This window comes from Bombina bombina, chromosome 4 (genome assembly GCF_027579735.1).
Source record: "Bombina bombina isolate aBomBom1 chromosome 4, aBomBom1.pri, whole genome shotgun sequence".
Taxonomy (NCBI): domain Eukaryota; kingdom Metazoa; phylum Chordata; class Amphibia; order Anura; family Bombinatoridae; genus Bombina; species Bombina bombina.
In genome coordinates this window covers 922,702,485-922,722,968 of record NC_069502.1, presented here as the reverse complement: position 1 = coordinate 922,722,968, position 20,484 = coordinate 922,702,485, and positions in this window count along the sequence as shown.

The following is a 20,484-nucleotide window of genomic DNA, read 5'->3' as shown; positions in this document are numbered from 1 at the left end:
TGAAGAGCTTCATCTCCTGGACCATCTGGTCCTGGGCCTTCTCCATCTTCTCCTCTGCCTCAATCTCCTACTCAGCCTGCTGATCCCTTAACCACTCATAGTACTCCTCCTCCCCTTCTTCCCCAACCATTTCCTATGAGAACTCGTCAGAGGGGGCAATTGCCCTCCCCAGAGCCTCCGTCTCGTGGGAAGAAGGGAAGGAGGAGGAAGTAATTATGTATATCATTTATTTTAATTTAATTTGTAAAGGATAGATATGTGATGATGTTGTCTTCTTACACTTGTGGAGCACACTCTGAGGCATATTGTTTGCAGAGTGTGTTTTACAAGTGTGTGGAGACAACATCAACACAAGTTGTCCTTGTTGATTAGATTGATTGGTTTTTGCAATGTGATGTCCAAACTGTTCTCCTAATACAAAACATTGACCATTACAATTATACATGATGTCATATCACTGTTTTGATGCCAGCAACACAGCTTAAAGGGACAGTCAACACCTGAATTATTGTTGGTTAAAAAGAAAGATAATCTCTTTATTACCAATTGTCCAGTTTGAAATAACCAACACTGTTAAAGAAATATGTTTTGCCTCTGTGATTACCTTGTATCTATGCCTCTGCAAACTGACCCCTTATTTCAGTTCTTTTGACAGACCTGCATTTCAGCCAATCAGTGATCACTCCAGGGTAACTATACATGCATGAGCTCAATGTTTTCTATATAAAACACATTAACTAATGCCCTCTAGTGGTCAAAATGCATTCAGATTAGAGGTACTCTTCAAGGTCTAAGAAATTAGCATATGAACCTCCTAGGTTTAGCTTTCAACTAAGAACACCAAGAGAACAAAGCAAAATTGGTGATAAAAGTAAATTGGAAAGTTGATTAAAATTTCATTTTATCTTTATCTAGGAAAGCCCAGGAGAAGTAAATAACATAGCTTAGATCTGCTGATTGGTGGCTGCATATATCTACCAATTGTCATTGTCTCACCCATGTAATCACTTAAAAACTAGTAGTGTATTGATGCTCCTTCAACACATTATACCAAGAGACTGAAGCACATTTGAGAATAGAATATTATTGGAAACCGGGTTAAAATTGTATGTTCAACATAACTAATGAAAGATACATGTCCCTTTAAGAGTTACATTTGAAATATATGCTCACAGTACTATATTTGGAGAACAAAAATGTGGAATCGATACATGACATGATATTGAGCATTTACATTAAGAAGAAATATCAGGACATAACATCTGGAATAAGTAGACATCTCATATATATATCATATGATAAAGGTGAATGCATATTGAGAAATGACTTCAAATACAAATGCGCATGTTTATTAATTTTATATGTAGAAAATTAATCACAACACATTAATTATTTAGTAAAGTGAAAATATTGTTGACAAACATATTAAACAAGTATATTAATCGCTGAACATTCATGGATTAGCATTTGCCTCAAAATATATTCGGGATCAATAACACATTGGGGAATATTTATCAAAGGTCTGGCGGACCTGATCCGACAGTGCGGATATGCTTTCCGTATTCAGCATTGCACCAGCAGCTCTTGTTAGCTGCTTATGCAATGCTGCCCCCTGCAGATTTGCAGCCAATTGGCCGCCCAACAGAGGGGTGTTAATCAACCCGATCGTATTCGATCGGGTTGAATTCCGGCAATCTCTGTCCGCCTGCTCAGAGCAGGAGGACAGCGTTATGAAGCAGTGATCTTTAGACCGCTGTTTCATAACTGCTGTTTCTGGCGAGTCTGAAGACTCGCTAGAAACACGGGCCCTCAGGCTCCATCCGGAGCTTGATAAATGGGCCTCATAGCCTTCATTTGTTTCTTCCATGAGACAGCCATCAATAGATATTTATTTTCTCTTTATCATCTATGTTTCAACAATGTACATGATTGACATAATATATAATCCAAGAAAATCATGGTTTTAAACTTGTGTTCTTATTCACAAACATGGCAAATCCAATATTGCTGGACAACGCAATCCATTCAAAGGACGTATTTAACACCTTTGCATGTGACGTCTTACGCAACATAGTGCATCCGTGATCGCGGGAAAACATTATCCTAACAAATGACGGATTTTACACCTTTGCATGTGACGTCTTACGCAACATGGCGCATCAAAGATTACGTAAAAACGTAATCCTAACCAATGACGGATTTTACACCTTTGCATGTGATGTCTTACGCAAAATGGCACATCCGAGATCGCGGAAAAACGTAATCCTAACAAATAACGGATTTTACACCTTTGCATGTCAATAACAAATGTATTTATATTTAAAAAACTAGTATGTGCTATATTGTTATCTATCAAGAGTGTTTGTTTCATGTAATGCACAGCTTCACATAATGTAACGCTAGAAAACATAATACTGTGATATATGAAATATAATCCATTGTTGGTAATAAATATATATTTCATTAGAATAGTAAGATTAGGAAATATTTAAGAAGCAGCAGGTTTTAACATAGAAATAATGCTACTATATACATTACAAAAATGTGGATTTTTTTATACATTATGTTACCTATAGCTAGGGTGACTATATTTCCGGTTTAAAAAGAGACACATGAAAAATACATATGTCAGGGATGTTTTCAGAGCTTGTGTGGTATCCCTGACATAGCTGGGAAGTCTGGAAACCAGGGGTTGCAGAAAATGATCAACCCATTTTGATAGGGTTCCATTATTGAGCCAATCCCAGCCACGATAGATCTACCCTTTACATTAACTGTACACTTATGGACTTTAGGGAGTTGGTGGAAGATGGGGATCAACGGATCCTTGACCAGCATTTGTTTAGCTGTATCAATATCCATGAGCCCATCCTCCACCGCCTCATCAACCAAGTGTTCGAGTTCTCGCTTCAATGTTTTAGTGGGGTCCCCTGGGAGTAACACATAGGCACATCAACATCTTGTAATTGACGTAACGCCTCAGCCATGGTATCTGTACATCTAAATTGAATAAAATAATGTAATTTTGTTTGTATGTCTGTGAGTCCATACTGACTCAAGTCATGTTTGTGTGATGAACTCTAATTGGCCGTTACTTAATGGTTCATGAATTCATATCTTTGTAACTTCCATACACATTCCTCCTGGGGGTGCTGTTACTACATTTATATGGAATCCGTTAAATTCTATTTTATTTTTTTACATTTGAACTAGATTTTATTTTTACTCATGATGGTAAATATAATCCAGTCACATTAGTAAATGTTTATGACACATTTCAATGTTTAATATTGATCAAGCTATTTAAAAAAAGTTTACAAATATTTTAGATTAAAAAATGTCAATATTGTATGTATTGATTGTTTATTAAATAAATATTGCAAATCATTGTGAATTATTGACAGTGCTCTATTCAATGTATTCACAATGCCAACAATGCACATCGATTGTGTGCTAGTGCGTTAAATTATATTCAACTTTTCATAAATGCGAATCTCATGTTGAAGGATACATTTACCACGCTATATTTCAATAATGGTGAAATGCATAATTTGTATTTATAATGGACGTTACTTTGAGAAAATAAAGTGACTTTTTTAATTGAAAATCAACTTTTCTGTTCCTTATTTATAAAAATCAAATAGATAATGTATTTTTATGAAATGCTCACATATATTTTTCTTTTTCAATGTGTCTTTATTGTTAAGGAGCAGATATTCAATAGTGTGAAGTATCTAAAGACATCTGGCTAACCATTGCAACTATGCATTGTTGCCCTACCACAAATACGTAGATATCTCCCAGTAATGCTTTGCTGCTCATAAGCCTATGCATATCAGTTGTGCAAACTTAGGATAACGTGAGAATGAACCATATGTGATTATTAAAGTCAATTTGTATTTTAGATTCAAATCTGCTCTGTCTGAATCATGGAAGATTAACTTTTTTTTTTCATTTCCCTTTCACTACAAATGAAATAGCCATCACAATCTATTAACTAAAACTAAATAGTTAACATTATACCCAATATTCTAATAGTAAATATGCAATGGGGAATTTTAAAAATAAATATGCAGTCATGTCTAAATATGATAATATATTTAAATAGATGAGTGTATACACCATTAAAGGTTATATACATTTAAAGGGACAGCAAACCAAGAATATATATTTACTTTAATACACATTACACATTTTGGCATACTTGATCCTGTTATATGAATATACATTTGACCTGTGTGAGGACATTGTATGTAAACTGTCCACTTATCTCCCTCCTTTGATGGAGTTTTTTAATGATTCAGTGCAGACTCTTAAAGGGACAGTATACTATAATATTTGGATCACTTAATGTGTTTACAATTCCTTATTATTTTATTAGCAGCAGAGTATATAATGTATGAAATTAAATTGTTCCTGTTCGTCTATGAATTATTATTTTTAAGCCAAAACAAAATAAAATTTTCTTAGCTTGTAGATATAATCTGATCTCCTAACTTTATCCCATTGTTTACATATACATACTTCTTATATCTGCAAACTAATCAACCAAAAACATTTTTACTTTGTATTACCTTATATATTGTATGCCCCACTGGGAGGGAACTATCTTATAATGGCTGTGTTTACGCAGCTTTGCCTTAAAGGGACACTGAACCAAAATATTTTCTTTTGTGATTCAGATAGAGCATGCAATTTTAAGCAACTTTCTAATTTACTCCTATTAGCAAATGTTCTTCATTCTCTTGGTATATTTATTTGAAAATCAAGAATGTAAGTTTAAATGCCGGCCCATTTTGGTGAACAACCTGGGTTGTTCTTGCTGATTGGTGGATAAATTTATCCACCAATAAACAAGTGCTGTCCAAGTTCTGGACTTTCTTTTTCAAATAAAGATAGCAAGAGAACAAAGAAAAAATGATAATAGGAGTAAATTAGAAAGTTGCTTAAAATGTCATGCTCTATCTGAATCACAAAAGAAAAAAATTAGGTTCAGTGTCCCTTTAAGGACAAAAACATTATGAATAGGTGACGATACCATAGGAGAAATAAACTATTTGAAAATCAAAATTAAAGGTACCAGAAATACTTGTAAACAATTTTATACACACCAGCAGGTAAAAGGGATAATTTTGAGAAATTATATTTTGAAATATCTATGAGTTAACTGTCCCTTCAAATGACTCCACTAGAATGAAAAGTCATCAATATGGCATACAATAACTAGCTCTGTCTAAATGTGAAAATAAACTTAGCTATCATGTTTTCTTTAAAGATCATTTAATCTACCTAGGTTACCTTGCAAATAATGAGACCATAATAACTAAGCTATATTTATTTTAAGAATATGTTAAAGTTTTTTTTTTTTTTTTTAAATATATAGATATTAGAATGTGAATATAAAATTAAACTACACTATCACTTTAATCTAACAAGTTCACCCTACACATTTCTTAAAAGTGACATGACCAAAGTAGTTATGTAGAATTTATACTGCATAGCCTCATCATTAACATTTTAGGATTTGTACATCTCTAAATCACACAACCAAAAAATAGATGGCTGTATCTAACTCTACCTTAACTTTTGTAAGATACAAGACTTTAAAGGGACAGTCAAGTCCAAAAAAACTTTCATGTTTTAACCCTTTAAGGACACAGCTTTCAGTTTGCTCAATTGTTTTATGACGGAAAAATTCCATTATATGTCCTTAACAGGTTGAATAGGGCATGCAATTTTAAACAACTTCCCAATTTACTTTTATCGCCAATTTTGCTTTGTTCTCTTGGTATTCTTAGTTGAAAGCTAAAACTAGGAGGTGCATATGCTAATTTCTTAGACCTTGAAGACTGCCTCTAATCTGAATACATTTTGACCACTAGAGGGCATTAGTTTACATCTTTCATATAGATAACATTGAGCTCATGCACGTAAAATGACCTAGGAATGAGAACTGATTGGCTAAACTGCATGTCTGTCAAAAGAACTGAAATAAGGGGGCAGTCAGCAGAATACAAGATAATTACAGAGGTAAAACGTGTATTATTATAACTGTGTTGGTTATGCAAAACTGGGGAATGGGTAATAAAGGGATTATCTTTCTTTTTAAACAACAAAAATTCTGGTGTTGACTGTCCCTTTAACACTCATTATCTGCTTGAGCTGTGTTGATATATATATTTTTTTAAAAAGTGCAACTGTATTATATTTAATATCAGGCATGTGCTTGTAAAATAGATACTTTAACAATACTAATATATTTTTTTTTTTACATGTCCTAATATTAGAAGGAAGTATTTGTTATTATCTTACTTGGAGAGAGAAAATGAATATATATATATATATATATATATATATATATATATATATATATATATATTTTTTTTTAAAATATGTATTTAAATACATAAATAAAATAATACATAGTATGTAAAGATATTTATTATAAAAATTTTTTTTGAATTTAACATTAAATCAATATTCATTTTGGATATCATCAAAAATGAAAATCTGTAAGAAAGTAAAAAAAGAATAGAATATGACATAAATTATGTTATTTAATGAACACATGACTAACCAAATAATCTGTAAATCTAATATTTGTAAATTAATCTTCTGTCAGTGCTCTAACATGTATTGTTTGTTTTGATATTAAAGCCAGGTTCAGACTGGAGATCTAGATCTCTATCTATCTATCTATCTATCTATCTATCTATCTATCTATCTATCTATCTATCTATCTATCTATCTATATCATCTATATATATCTATATATCTACAGTATCTCACAAAAGTGAGTACACCCCTCAAATTTTTATAATATTTTATTATATCTTTTCCTGTGACAACACTGAAGAAATGACACTTTGCTACAATGTAAAGTAGTGAGTGTGCAGCCTGTATAGCAGTGTAAATTTTCTTTCCACTCAAAATAACTCAACATACAGCCATTACTTACTAAACCATTGGCAACAAAAGTGAGCACACCCCTAAGTGGAAATGTCCAAATGGGGCCCAATTAGCCATTTTCCCTCCCCAGTGTCATGTGACTTGTTAGTGTTACAAGGTCTCAAGTGTGAATGTGGAGCAGGTTTGTTAAATTTAGTGTTATCACTCTAATACTCTCTCATACTGGTCACTGTAAGTTCAACATGGCACCTCATGGCAAATAACTCTCTGAGGATCCTAAAAAAAGAATTGTTGCTCTACATAAAGATGGCCTAGGCTATAAAAAGATTGCCAAGACCATGAAACTGAGCTGCAGCACAGTATGAAAGACCATACAGCAGTTTACAGCAGTTTTACAGGACAGGTTCCACTCAGAACAGGCCTCGCCATGTTCGACCAAAGAAGTTTAGTGCACATGCTCAGCGTGATATCCAGAAGTTGTCTTTGGGAAATATACGTATGAGTGCTGCCAGCATTGCTGCAGAGGTTGAAGGGGTGGGGGGTTAGCCTGTCAGTGCTCAGACCATACGCTGCACACTGCATCAAATTGGTCTGCATAGCTGTCACCCCAGAAGTAAACCTCTTCTAAAGATGATGTACAAGAAAGCCTGCAGTTTGCTCAAGACAAGCAGACTAAGGACATGGATTACTGGAACCATGTGTGGCGCAAGCTAGGTGAGGAGTACAAAGAAAAGTGTGTCTTGCCTACAGTCAAGCATGGTGGTGGGAGTGTCATGGTCTGGGCCTGCATGAGTGCTGCCGGCACTACAGTTCATTGAGGGAACAATGAATGCCAACATGTACTGTGTCATACTGAACCAGAGCATGATCCCTCCCTTCGGAAACTGGGCCGCAGTGCAGTATTCCAACATGATAACGACCCCAAACACACCTCCAAAATGACCACTGCCTTGCTAAAGAAGCTGAGCGTAAAGGTGATGGAACTGGCCAATTATGTCTCCAGACCTTAACCCTATTGAGCATCTGTGGGGCATCCTCAAATGGAAGGTGGGGGAGCGCAAGGTCTCTAACATCCACCAGCTCTGTGATGTTGTCATGGAGGAGTGGAAGAGGACTCTAGTGGCAACCTGTGAAGCTCTGGGGAATTCCATGCCCAAGAGGGTTAAGGCAGTGCTGGAAAATAATGGTGGCCACACAAAATATTGACACTAAAGGGCCCACTTTGGACATTTCCACTTAGGGGTGTACTCACTTTAGTTGCCAACAATTTAGACAGTAATGGCTGTGTGGTGACTTATTTTGAGGGGGCAGCAAATTTACACTGTTATAAAGGCTGTACACTCACTACTTTACATTGTAGCAAAGTGTCATTTCTTCAGTGTTGTCACATGAAAAGATATAATAAAATATTTACAAAAATGTGAGGGGTGTATTCACTTTGTGAGATACTGTATATACACATACTTTAAAATTAATCACATTAAATTGTCTAATAAAGAGTTGACTTACATATTAACATTTAAAATTAGACAAAAGAATGCCTAATATCCAATTTTGTTCAAAGATTACTAATTATTCTATTGCATGAGGGACATAATTGAATGTTATATTTAATGTCCCTTCAAAAACTAATATACCTAAATGTCAACTATGAAATATATCCCTTTATCTGAATGATTGATCACAATCTGATTCCTCTAGCACAAAGTAGGGGAAATGTATATTAAATGAATTTCTTCAAAAATAGGACATGGTGAAAATTGTCAGACACATTTAATATATTATGAATTAGTTGCACATTATTCATCCTATTATTCTTAATAGCATGCATTGTGCAAACTAACCTGGATGTATGCTCTTTGAAATTCGATTCTATTTAAAATATCAGTTTATCTTTATTATGTGTCATATTCATCACTTTCCAAATAGAGGATTGTGAAATACCATTTAAAAGAATAAGCGTTTCCCATAGGATGTATCCTGCATTCCCAGTCTTGTTCCAGTGAATTGTGTACACTTACCATGTAAATGTGTCTTTGTATTTTTTTCGAAGTCAGCACAGTTGAAAGACAATGCCAAATAAATTATTACATTGGAATTCTTCACTTTCAGTCTGATATTCTTCACTTTCAGTCTGGTATTCTTCACTTTCAGTCTGGTATTTTTAATTTTTAGTCTGTAGATGAAGTCAATCTCCCTAATGGAAAATAAAGTTTAAATCAAATCTGTAATAAAATGGTACATAGTTCTGCATCCCTCCCCCTAACTATTTCCTAAAATATTTATATCAATAGCTTACTAAGCGTATGTAGCCTCTTTCATATTATGTTCTAACAATCAAGTGTGAAGCAGTCACATAAATTGTGCATACTCAACCTCTGATGTATGACTGTCATTTCAATGTGCTTCAGAGTATCCCTTTATCTGCTATCTGTCACATTAATCTATTTCAGAATATATAAAATCTAATAATGTCTAAACGGAGTAAGACGTGTAAACTAATTGTGTGCCATATGATGGAACAGGGGCCAACCCCTCCCCCCCATCTGGTTCCATACAATGTGTATACTTACAATGTGTATGTGTCTTTATATGTTTTTCAAAAACATATAAACATATAAAGTTGAAAGACAATGCCACAGACATGATTACATTCTTCACTTTCAGTTTGTAGATGAAGTCAATCTCCCTAATGTAAAATAAATTGTAAATCAAATATCTAAACAAATTGTACAATTTTTTTATCCCTCCCCTAACACTACCTATTTCCCAAAATGTTTAAAGCAATAGCTTAATAAGCATATGTAGCTTCTTTTGTGTTCTAACAATCAAGTGTGAAGCTGAGTCACATACAGTGTGCATACTTAACCTCTGATGTATGACTTTGTCAATACTATGTGCTACAGAGTATCCCTTTATCTGCTATCTGTATCATTTATCCCTTTCAGACTATCTAAAATCTAATAATGTCTAAACTAAATAATACATTGAAACTAATTGTATGCCATATGATGGATCATTGTGCAAAATCCCCCCCCCATCTCAGTCCATACATTGTGTATACTTACCATCTGATGTTGTCTTTAAAAATCAGGTGGTGAAGTCATTGCAGGAGCTAATTTCAGAATCATCTGTTGTATAAATTACATATGATAAAATATATTTTAGATTCTGATATATTCATTTCTTGAACAATCCTAACATGTTTGCACGATTCTACTTTCATTTTCCTAAAAGTCTCACATATTCGCAATGCTCCTATATAACTTACAGTATTTACCGTCGGACGTGGCGGTTGATGATGTTGTCTCTGACATTGACCCCCTCATCCCGGAATGGCCCCTCTAGAACTGGGTTGTCCTCCTCATCTTGGAGGAGGTCTCAGGGCACCTGGACGGCCTGCAGCATCCCAGCCCGCTGAGCTATGTTATGGAGGACGCTGCAGGCTATAACGATATTCGCCACCTTACTAGGACTGTATTGGAGGGCTCCTCCAGACCTGTCTAGGCATCTTAACCACATTTTGAGGAGCCCAAACATCCGCTTCACTATAGCCCTAGTCCGCTTGTACATCCGATTGTAGCGCACCTGAGCCTTGTCATCTGGATTACATAACAGCGTAATGAGCCAAGGTCGGCTCATGTAACCCAAATCGCCTATAAATAATTAACATGACAAAATGTCAATATTACAAATATCTTAAAAATTATGATATGAAAATACATTTAAATAAAATGATACAATGCATTTGTGTATACGAAAATCGCCTAAACTAGACATTTGCGGAAATTGACAAATAAATGGTTAAATTGAATCCTATATCTGCACAATTAAGCTATGACCTGCTACATATGCGTTTTTCGCAAAAAATAGACATTTGCTGAAAGAGACAAAAAATGGTTAAAGCGCATCCTATATCTGCATATTCAAGCTATGACCTGTTACATATCTGTTTGGAGCTAAAACTAGACATTTGCTGAAAGAGACAAATGCTACATATCTGTTTGGAGCTAAAACTAGACATTTGCTGAAAGAGACAAATAAATGATTAAAGTGCATCCTATATCTGCACAATTAAGCTATGACGTGCTACATATCTGTTTGGAGCTAAAACTAGACATTTGCTAAAAGAGAATAATAAATGGTTAAAGTGCATCCTATATCTGCACATTTAAGCCATGACCTGCTACATATCTGTTTAGAGCTAAAAATAGACATTTGCTGAAAGAGACAAATAAATGGTTAAAGTGCATCCTTTATCTGCACAATTAAGCTATGACGTGCTACATATCTGTTTGGAGCTAAAACCAGACATTTGCTGAAGGAGACAAATAAATGGTTAAAGCGCATCCTATATCTGCACAATTAAGCTATGATGTGCTATATATCTGTTTGGAACTAAAATTAGACATTTGCTGAAAGAGACAAATAAATGGTTAAAGCGCATCCTATATCTGAACAATTAAGCTTTGACGTGCTACATATCTGTTCAGAGCTAAAACTAGACATTTGCCAAAAGAGACAAATAAATGGTTAAATTGCATCCTATATCTGCACATTTTGCACATTACACAAACACAACTGTGAGCGAACATTACAATGACAATTGTCTAACTACTTAACCATGCTGTGCACAACTCATAAACAAGCCACCCATGGGGAAACTGTATGTCCTCAAACTGCTGCCAGAGTGAGGACTACCTGAGGATAGGGCATCATGACTTGCTCCCCAAAAAAATTTGCACACACCTGCATAAGCCTCATCCGTGCATCACAAACGAACTGCACGTTCAGACTATGAAAATGTTTGCAATTTTGGAAGGGGCAATCATCTGCTGGAGCACGCAGCGCAATGTGGGTGCAATCTATTGTTCCCAAGACATTGGACATTTGAGCTATTGCATAGAATTCCCCCTTGAGTCACCTCCAATTGTCCTTATTTTGAGGGAATCCTATGTAAAGCTTACAAACTCGTACCATGGCATTCAGAAACTTGTCAAAAACCACAGATAAGGTACCATGAGACAACCCGGAAGCCAGGACATGTATGCAGCATAGCATCTTGGTCATGCCAGGGATTGCAGTCTGCATACATTTTAATGGCTCCAGATGAGGTTTAAGTACTTTGTAAAGGCTCATGAGCTGTTCTCGATTGAGCCTATACTTGTCAAAAACCTTGAAGTCGCTCATGTTCTCCAAGGTGGGCCTCACCTTGTGAACACGAGGACCTCTTATCAGACCTTCCCCACGCCTCTCTTGGAGATGCAGAGCCCGCCTGATTCTGTTGTACAAAACTTGTACAACAGCACCTGCACAATCTAACTGAGGGTCATCCATATTTGCAAAGCCAAGCAGCACAAAGGCTAACAGCAGAGCAAACATACAAGGAGTAACAAGGTATGAGATGAAAACAGTGAGATAGGAGCGCCTAAGGACTATGTAAATATCCTGCTACTAATACAGTTTAACCCTCAAAATAAACTAAATACAATACACTATTAAATATAAGATTAGCAGCGCTAACAAGCTCAGATAAAGTGGAATATCAAATGTAAGGTTTATAACCAATTTAATATAAAATATAAGATATAAAAGAATAACTGAATAACTGTCTAATAATCCATATAGGGACGTCTCCCAATGTCAAAGAAGGCAGGTACACAAACAAATAAAATGTAATAAAATGTAGCAGCACAGTTGAGAAATGTGGTAACTATAAATATCACAATGTTGCAATATTGACAATTGCAATCAAGCAAAATACATTGTTACTTCAAACTTAGGCCTCAAGGAGATACGATAAGTTCTTATTTGCAGACTTTTATTTTATATAAGGTTTCAGTTCACAAGGTATGCAAACACACAGAAGCGATTTTATACAATGTTGATCACAAGGGACGCTTTGGCCATGTTGTTTGGGGGATTTACAGTGCAAAATGTCCAATGGTAGCGTGTTTGTAATGATTGCTGATTGTATACACTTGATTGTATCAGAGCAGTGCAAATGCTTTCAAAGTGGGCATTTTTTTTGGTGTTTGATTAAATTTTTATTTTCTCCAATAAATCCTAATGTTAAAGTGTAAAATGTAACATATACAATGCATCTTTGTGATGTTTGTTCATATGCGTAACAAATTCTTATTAAATGCGATGTTATATTAAAAACTACACGTCCACGCTAACATGATTGAAAGTGCATAGACATGGCATAGAATCAGATTGATCAATGTTGCTGCAATATTGTTGCAAAACGATAAAGTAATGGCTGACATCTATAATATAATATATATAAGTGATTTTCGAGATTTCAATATTTAACATGTCCCATTGACACCGCAATAATAATTAATATCTTCCGGCTGACATCTAATATATTTTATATATAAGTGATTGGCAAGATTTCAATATTTTACATGTCCCATTGAACTATAAACAACATAAAACGACAGAAGTGCCACATAGCCCAATATTGTTTGATACAATAGTAAATTTTGTGTGTAGTAGATACACTAACATTAGGTAAGGCACCCCTAGTGGTGCAGATGGAGCAGGCTGGGGTCTAGTCCAGTCACCCAGCAGACTGACCTCTGGCAGATGTTCAGTAATATTTGGTGAAACACCTCCCTTGGTGTTTTAGATGCAAACTGGGATCACACAGTCACCTAGCAGACTGATCCTAGGCAAACGGGAACTCCCAGCAATCCAGGAAATATGAGGGTTAAATAAAGAAGATGTATGGTAGCAAGTGGTAAGTATGAAAGACCTAATTTATTTAAAAAGGGTAAAATGCTAGCAATGCGTTTCTCAGCCCACCAGTGGCTGTTTTCATCAGGCTTAAAGCATTGTTGCTCCTTCCAAATAAGTGACAACTCTAATATTTTCTACGTATATCTTATTATTCAATGGTATATAATTTGTAAATGATGATGTTAAAGGGACACTTAAGCCATAATTTCTCTTTCCTGATTCACAGAGAGAATTTAATGTTAAACAACCTTCCAATGTACTTGTATGATGTAAATGTGTTCATTGTTTCTATATGGTTTGTTGAATGAATAGCAATGCACATGTATGAGGCAATGACAAAAGGCATCTATGTTCAGCCATCAATCATCATCTGGTAAGCCTATCTAGATATGCTGTTCATCCACGCATATGACTTGAATAAATTAAATGCTATAATAGACGTAAATGAGACAAGTGTTTAAAATTAAATAAAAAGAGAGAAGCGCTCAACCTGGAAACGAACAATAGCATAATAGCTTGTTCTATGGCTAGTTACCACCCAAGAAGCAGCCTCTTTTTGCTCAACATGTGCCTTTCACAGAGAAAAACTTTCCTGAAGCATATCAGTCTGATCCTGACTTCACAGTACAGTCCAGCCCCGAAATACCAGGCAATCATTCTCTGAACAAGAGAAACAGCACGAGGCCCATAGGAGGCCGAAACGATCGTCTGGGGTTGTCATGTTCCTTGTTCAGAGGAGAATTGCCTGGTATTTCGGGGCTGGACAGACCTTACTTGGCGGGATCAGACTGATATACTTCAGGAAAGTTTTCTTCTGTGAAAAGCACACTGGTCTAAAAGAGGCTGCTTCCGGGTGGTAAATCGCCATAGAACAAGCCACTGAGCTGTTGTTCGTTCCTGGTAGAGCGCTTCTCTCTTTGTATGCAAATTATTATGACCCTGGGGAAGTCTCCCTATGGGTGATGGGGGAAACCAGACGTGGACTCCTTGCCCAGTGTGCTTAGAGGAATGTGGCTGCACCTCAATGACGAGGCCCATAGGAGGCCGAAACGATCGTCTGGGGTTGTCATGTTCCTTGTTCAGAGGAGAATTGTCTGGTATTTCGGGGCTGGACTGACCTTACTTGGCGGGATCAGACTGATATACTTCAGGAAAGTTTTCTTCTGTGAAAAGCACACTGGTCTAAAAGAGGCTGCTTCCGGGTGGTAAATCGCCATAGAACAAGCCACTGAGCTGTTGTTCGTTCCTGGTAGAGCGCTTCTCTCTTTGTATGCAAATTATTATGACCCTGGGGAAGTCTCCCTATGGGTGATGGGGGAAACCAGACGTGGACTCCTTGCCCAGTGTGCTTAGAGGAATGTGGCTGCACCTCACTGACGAGGCCCATAGGAGGCCGAAACGATCGTCTGGGGTTGTCATGTTCCTTGTTCAGAGGAGAATTGCCTGGTATTTCGGGGCTGGACTGACCTTACTTGGCGGGATCAGACTGATATACTTCAGGAAAGTTTTCTTCTGTGAAAAGCACACTGGTCTAAACGAGGCTGCTTCCGGGTGGTAAATCGCCATAGAACAAGCCACTGAGCTGTTGTTCGTTCCTGGTAGAGCGCTTCTCTCTTTGTATGCAAATTATTATGACCCTGGGGAAGTCTCCCTATGGGTGATGGGGGAAACCAGACGTGGACTCCTTGCCCAGTGTGCTTAGAGGAATGTGGCTGCACCTCACTGACGAGGCCCATAGGAGGCCGAAACGATCGTCTGGGGTTGTCATGTTCCTTGTTCAGAGGAGAATTGCCTGGTATTTCGGGGCTGGACTGACCTTACTTGGCGGGATCAGACTGATATACTTCAGGAAAGTTTTCTTCTGTGAAAAGCACACTGGTCTAAAAGAGGCTGCTTCCGGGTGGTAAATCGCCATAGAACAAGCCACTGAGCTGTTGTTCGTTCCTGGTAGAGCGCTTCTCTCTTTGTATGCAAATTATTATCACCCTGGGGAAGTCTCCCTATGGGTGATGGGGGAAACCAGACGTGGACTCCTTGCCCAGTGTGCTTAGAGGAATGTGGCTGCACCTCACTGACGAGGCCCATAGGAGGCCGAAATGATCGTCTGGGGTTGTCATGTTCCTTGTTCAGAGGAGAATTGCCTGGTATTTCGGGGCTGGACTGACCTTACTTGGCGGGATCAGGCTGATATACTTCAGGAAAGTTTTCTTCTGTGAAAAGCACACTGGTCTAAAAGAGGCTGCTTCCGGGTGGTAAATCGCCATAGAACAAGCCACTGAGCTGTTGTTCGTTCCTGGTAGAGCGCTTCTCTCTTTGTATGCAAATTATTATGACCCTGGGGAAGTCTCCCTATGGGTGATGGGGGAAACCAGACATGAACTCCTTGCCCAGTGTGCTTAGAGGAATGTGGCTGCACCTCACTGACGAGGCCCATAGGAGGCCGAAACGATCGTCTGGGGTTGTCATGTTCCTTGTTCAGAGGAGAATTGCCTGGTATTTCGGGGCTGGACTGACCTTACTTGGCGGGATCAGACTGATATACTTCAGGAAAGTTTTCTTCTGTGAAAAGCACACTGGTCTAAAAGAGGCTGCTTCCGGGTGGTAAATCGCCATAGAACAAGCCACTGAGCTGTTGTTCGTTCCTGGTAGAGCGCTTCTCTCTTTGTATGTAAATTATTATGACCCTGGGGAAGTCTCCCTATGGGTGATGGGGGAAACCAGACGTGGACTCCTTGCCCAGTGTGCTTAGAGGAATGTGGCTGCACTTCACTGACGAGGCCCATAGGAGGCCGAAACGATTGTCTGGGGTTGTCATGTTCCTTGTTCAGAGGAGAATTGCCTGGTATTTCGGGGCTGGACTGACCTTACTTGGCGGGATCAGACTGATATACTTCAGGAAAGTTTTCTTCTGTGAAAAGCACACTGGTCTAAAAGAGGCTGCTTCCGGGTGGTAAATCGCCATAGAACAAGCCACTGAGCTGTTGTTCGTTCCTGGTAGAGCGCTTCTCTCTTTGTATGCAAATTATTATGACCCTGGGGAAGTCTCCCTATGGGTGATGGGGGAAACCAGACGTGGACTCCTTGCCCAGTGTGCTTAGAGGAATGTGGCTGCACCTCACTGACGAGGCCCATAGGAGGCCGAAACGATCGTCTGGGGTTGTCATGTTCCTTGTTCAGAGGAGAATTGCCTGGTATTTCGGGGCTGGACTGACCTTACTTGGCGGGATCAGACTGATATACTTCAGGAAAGTTTTCTTCTGTGAAAAGCACACTGGTCTAAAAGAGGCTGCTTCCGGGTGGTAAATCGCCATAGAACAAGCCACTGAGCTGTTGTTCGTTCCTGGTAGAGCGCTTCTCTCTTTGTATGCAAATTATTATGACCCTGGGGAAGTCTCCCTATGGGTGATGGGGGAAACCAGACGTGGACTCCTTGCCCAGTGTGCTTAGAGGAATGTGGCTGCACCTCACTGACGAGGCCCATAGGAGGCCGAAATGACCGTCTGGGGTTGTCATGTTCCTTGTTCAGAGGAGTATTGCCTGGTATTTCGGGGCTGGACTGACCTTACTTGGCAGGATCAGACTGATATACTTCAGGAAAGTTTTCTTCTGTGAAAAGCACACTGGTCTAAAAGAGGCTGCTTCCGGGTGGTAAATCGCCATAGAACAAGCCACTGAGCTGTTGTTCGTTCCTGGTAGAGCGCTTCTCTCTTTGTATGCAAATTATTATGACCCTGGGGAAGTCTCCCTATGGGTGATGGGGGAAACCAGACGTGGACTCCTTGCCCAGTGTGCTTAGAGGAATGTGGCTGCACCTCACTGACGAGGCCCATAGGAGGCCGAAACGATCGTCTGGGGTTGTCATGTTCCTTGTTCAGAGGAGAATTGCCTGGTATTTCGGGGCTGGACTGACCTTACTTGGCGGGATCAGACTGATATACTTCAGGAAAGTTTTCTTCTGTGAAAAGCACACTGGTCTAAAAGAGGCTGCTTCCGGGTGGTAAATCGCCATAGAACAAGCCACTGAGCTGTTGTTCGTTCCTGGTAGAGCGCTTCTCTCTTTGTATGCAAGTGTTTAAAATTGCCTACTGTTTGTGAATAATGAAATATTAAAAAGTATTTTTATGTCGGTTTAAATATGATTTAATTCTTGAAACAGATTTCATATTGATGATGATAGAATTGATCGTGATTTATACTTGATATAATTTCCTAAAAGAATTTGATGTTGTAGTGATGTTCACACAAGTAAAACACATAACTCCAGTGTCAAATAGTCTATTTCTTGATCTATTTGTCATTACGGGACCAACGGAAGAATGAATGAATTAGCGACACAATTCTAACGCTGCAATTACGAGTTTTTAAAGAGAAAAATATTGTGTGCGTTACGGAAAGTTGCCGGTCGCGTGCATGAGCACGTATTCCCCATAGAAGTCAAAGGAGGTTAGAAATTGCAAAAGAAAAAACTTCCAACACTTATGTTTAGCGTAAAGTGAGTGAGGTCATGTCATTCTGAGAAAAAGTACTGAAATCGTGATAATTTCATGTTAAAAAATGTTTTGTGTACGTAATGTGCTGTATATTGTTTGTATGTAACGATTTCTGTATATATGTGATGATATTTGTACGAAGATGTAGCTAGTGATGTCGCGAACCTAAAAATTTAGGTTCGCAAACGGCAGACTCGAACTTCCGCAAATGTTTGCGAACCGGCGAACCGGGTGAACCGCCATTGACTTCAATAGGCAGGCGAACTTTAAAACCCACAAGGACTCTTTCTGGCCACAATAGTGATGGAAAAGTTGTTTCAAGGGGACTAACACCTGGACTGTGGCATGCCGGAGGGGGATCCATGGCAAAACTCCCACGGAAATTTACATAGTTGATGCAGAGTCTGGTTTTGACCCATAAAGGGCCTAAATCACCTCACATTCCTAAATTGTTTGGAATAACGTGCTTTAAAACATCAGGTATGATGGTGTATCGATCAGGTAGTGTAAGGGTTACGCCCGCTTCACAGTGACAGACCAAACTCCCCGTGTAACGCACCGCAAACAGTCCATTTGCACAACCATGAGATAGATAGATTTGATAGATAGATACATTGAAGGCAACTTCAATTAGATTACACTAGCAGACTGATGTTTAACAGTCAAAAAAATATTTTTTAAAATTTTTACACTACTGTTAAAACAAATATGATTGGTGGCACTAGTTGGCAAGTGGGCCTGGCACACACACTGGGAGGAAGGCAACTGCAATTAGATTACACTAGATGACTGATGTTTTTCAGTCAAAAAAGTTTTTATTATAAATATTTACAATACTGTTATAACAAATATGATTGGTGGCACTAGTTGGCAAGTGGGCCTGGCACACACGCTAGCAGGCAGGCAACTGCAATTCAATTGCACTAGCAGATTGATGATTCACAGTCAAAAAAGTTTTTATTTAAAATATTTACACTACTGTTATAACAAATATAATTTGTGGCACTAGTTGGAAAGTGGGCCTGGCAGACACGCTGGCAGACAGGCAACTGCAATTAAATAACAATAGCAGACTTATGTAAAACTTTTTTTAAAAAAAGTTACACTAATGTTACAACAGATAGGAGTGATGGCACTCAGGATAGAAGTAGGCACAGTATGTGCTGGCAGCCTGACACACAGGCTGGCACTAGTGGCAGGCTGGCCTGGCAATTAAAATTAAATAACACTAGAAGACTGATGTAAAAGTTTTTTTTACAAAATTTAAACTAATGTTACACCAGATAAGAGTGGTGGACTGGCACTGAGGGTGGAAGTAGGCACATTATATGCTGGCAGCCTGACACACAGGCTGGCACTAATGGCAGCCAGGCTGGCCTGGCAACTAAAATTAAATAACCCTAGAAGAGGACTGATGTAAAAAAAATTTTTTTAAATAATTTACACTAATGTTAAACCAGATATAAGTAGTGGAAAAAAGAGCTATTAATCACACTATATGATGTGGGCCTGACACACAGGCCTGATGGAAAATGAAATTAGATTACACTAGCAAAATGATTTAAAAGTTGTTTTTTTTTAATTTACACTAATGTTAAGCAGATATAAGTGGTGGCTGGCACAGAGCAATTAACCACAGTATATGCTGTGTGAGCCTGAGACACAGGCCTGATAGAAAATTAAATTAGATTACACTAGCAAAATGATTTAAACGTTTTGTTGGTTAAATTTACACTAATGTTAAGCAGATATGAGTGGTGGCACTAATCACAGTATATGCTGTGAGCCTCACACACAGGCTGAAAGCCAGGCAAATGCAAATAAAATTACAAATAATAATAATAAAAAAAAAAAAAACGACTGAAGTTCTAGCCCTAAAAAGCGCTTTTTGGGGTGCTGTCCTTACAGCAGAGATTAGATGAGTCCTTCAGGACTGTAGTGGACACTAAATACACTAGCCTAGCTATCTATTTCCCTATAATGTCAGAAGCAGCAACACTAAAGCTCTTCTCACTAAGAAATCAAGATCGTAATGAATCTAAAATGGCTGCTGCCAAGGAGCTGGGAGGGTCTGTGAGGGAGTGTCTGCTGCTGATTGGCTCAAATGTGTCAAAAGGCTGTGAGATACAGGGTCAAAGTTTCCTCAATGATGACACATAGGTGGCGGATCGAACAACGCATATGTTCGCCCACAGCGGCGAACGCGAACAAGCTATGTTCGCCGGGAACTCTTCTCCGGCGAACAGTTCGCAACATCACTAGATGTAGCTAAATGAGTTTATGTTCATGTATGTCTATGTAAGTCAATGTAAAATGTGTTTGTGTGCCTTTTTTTCTC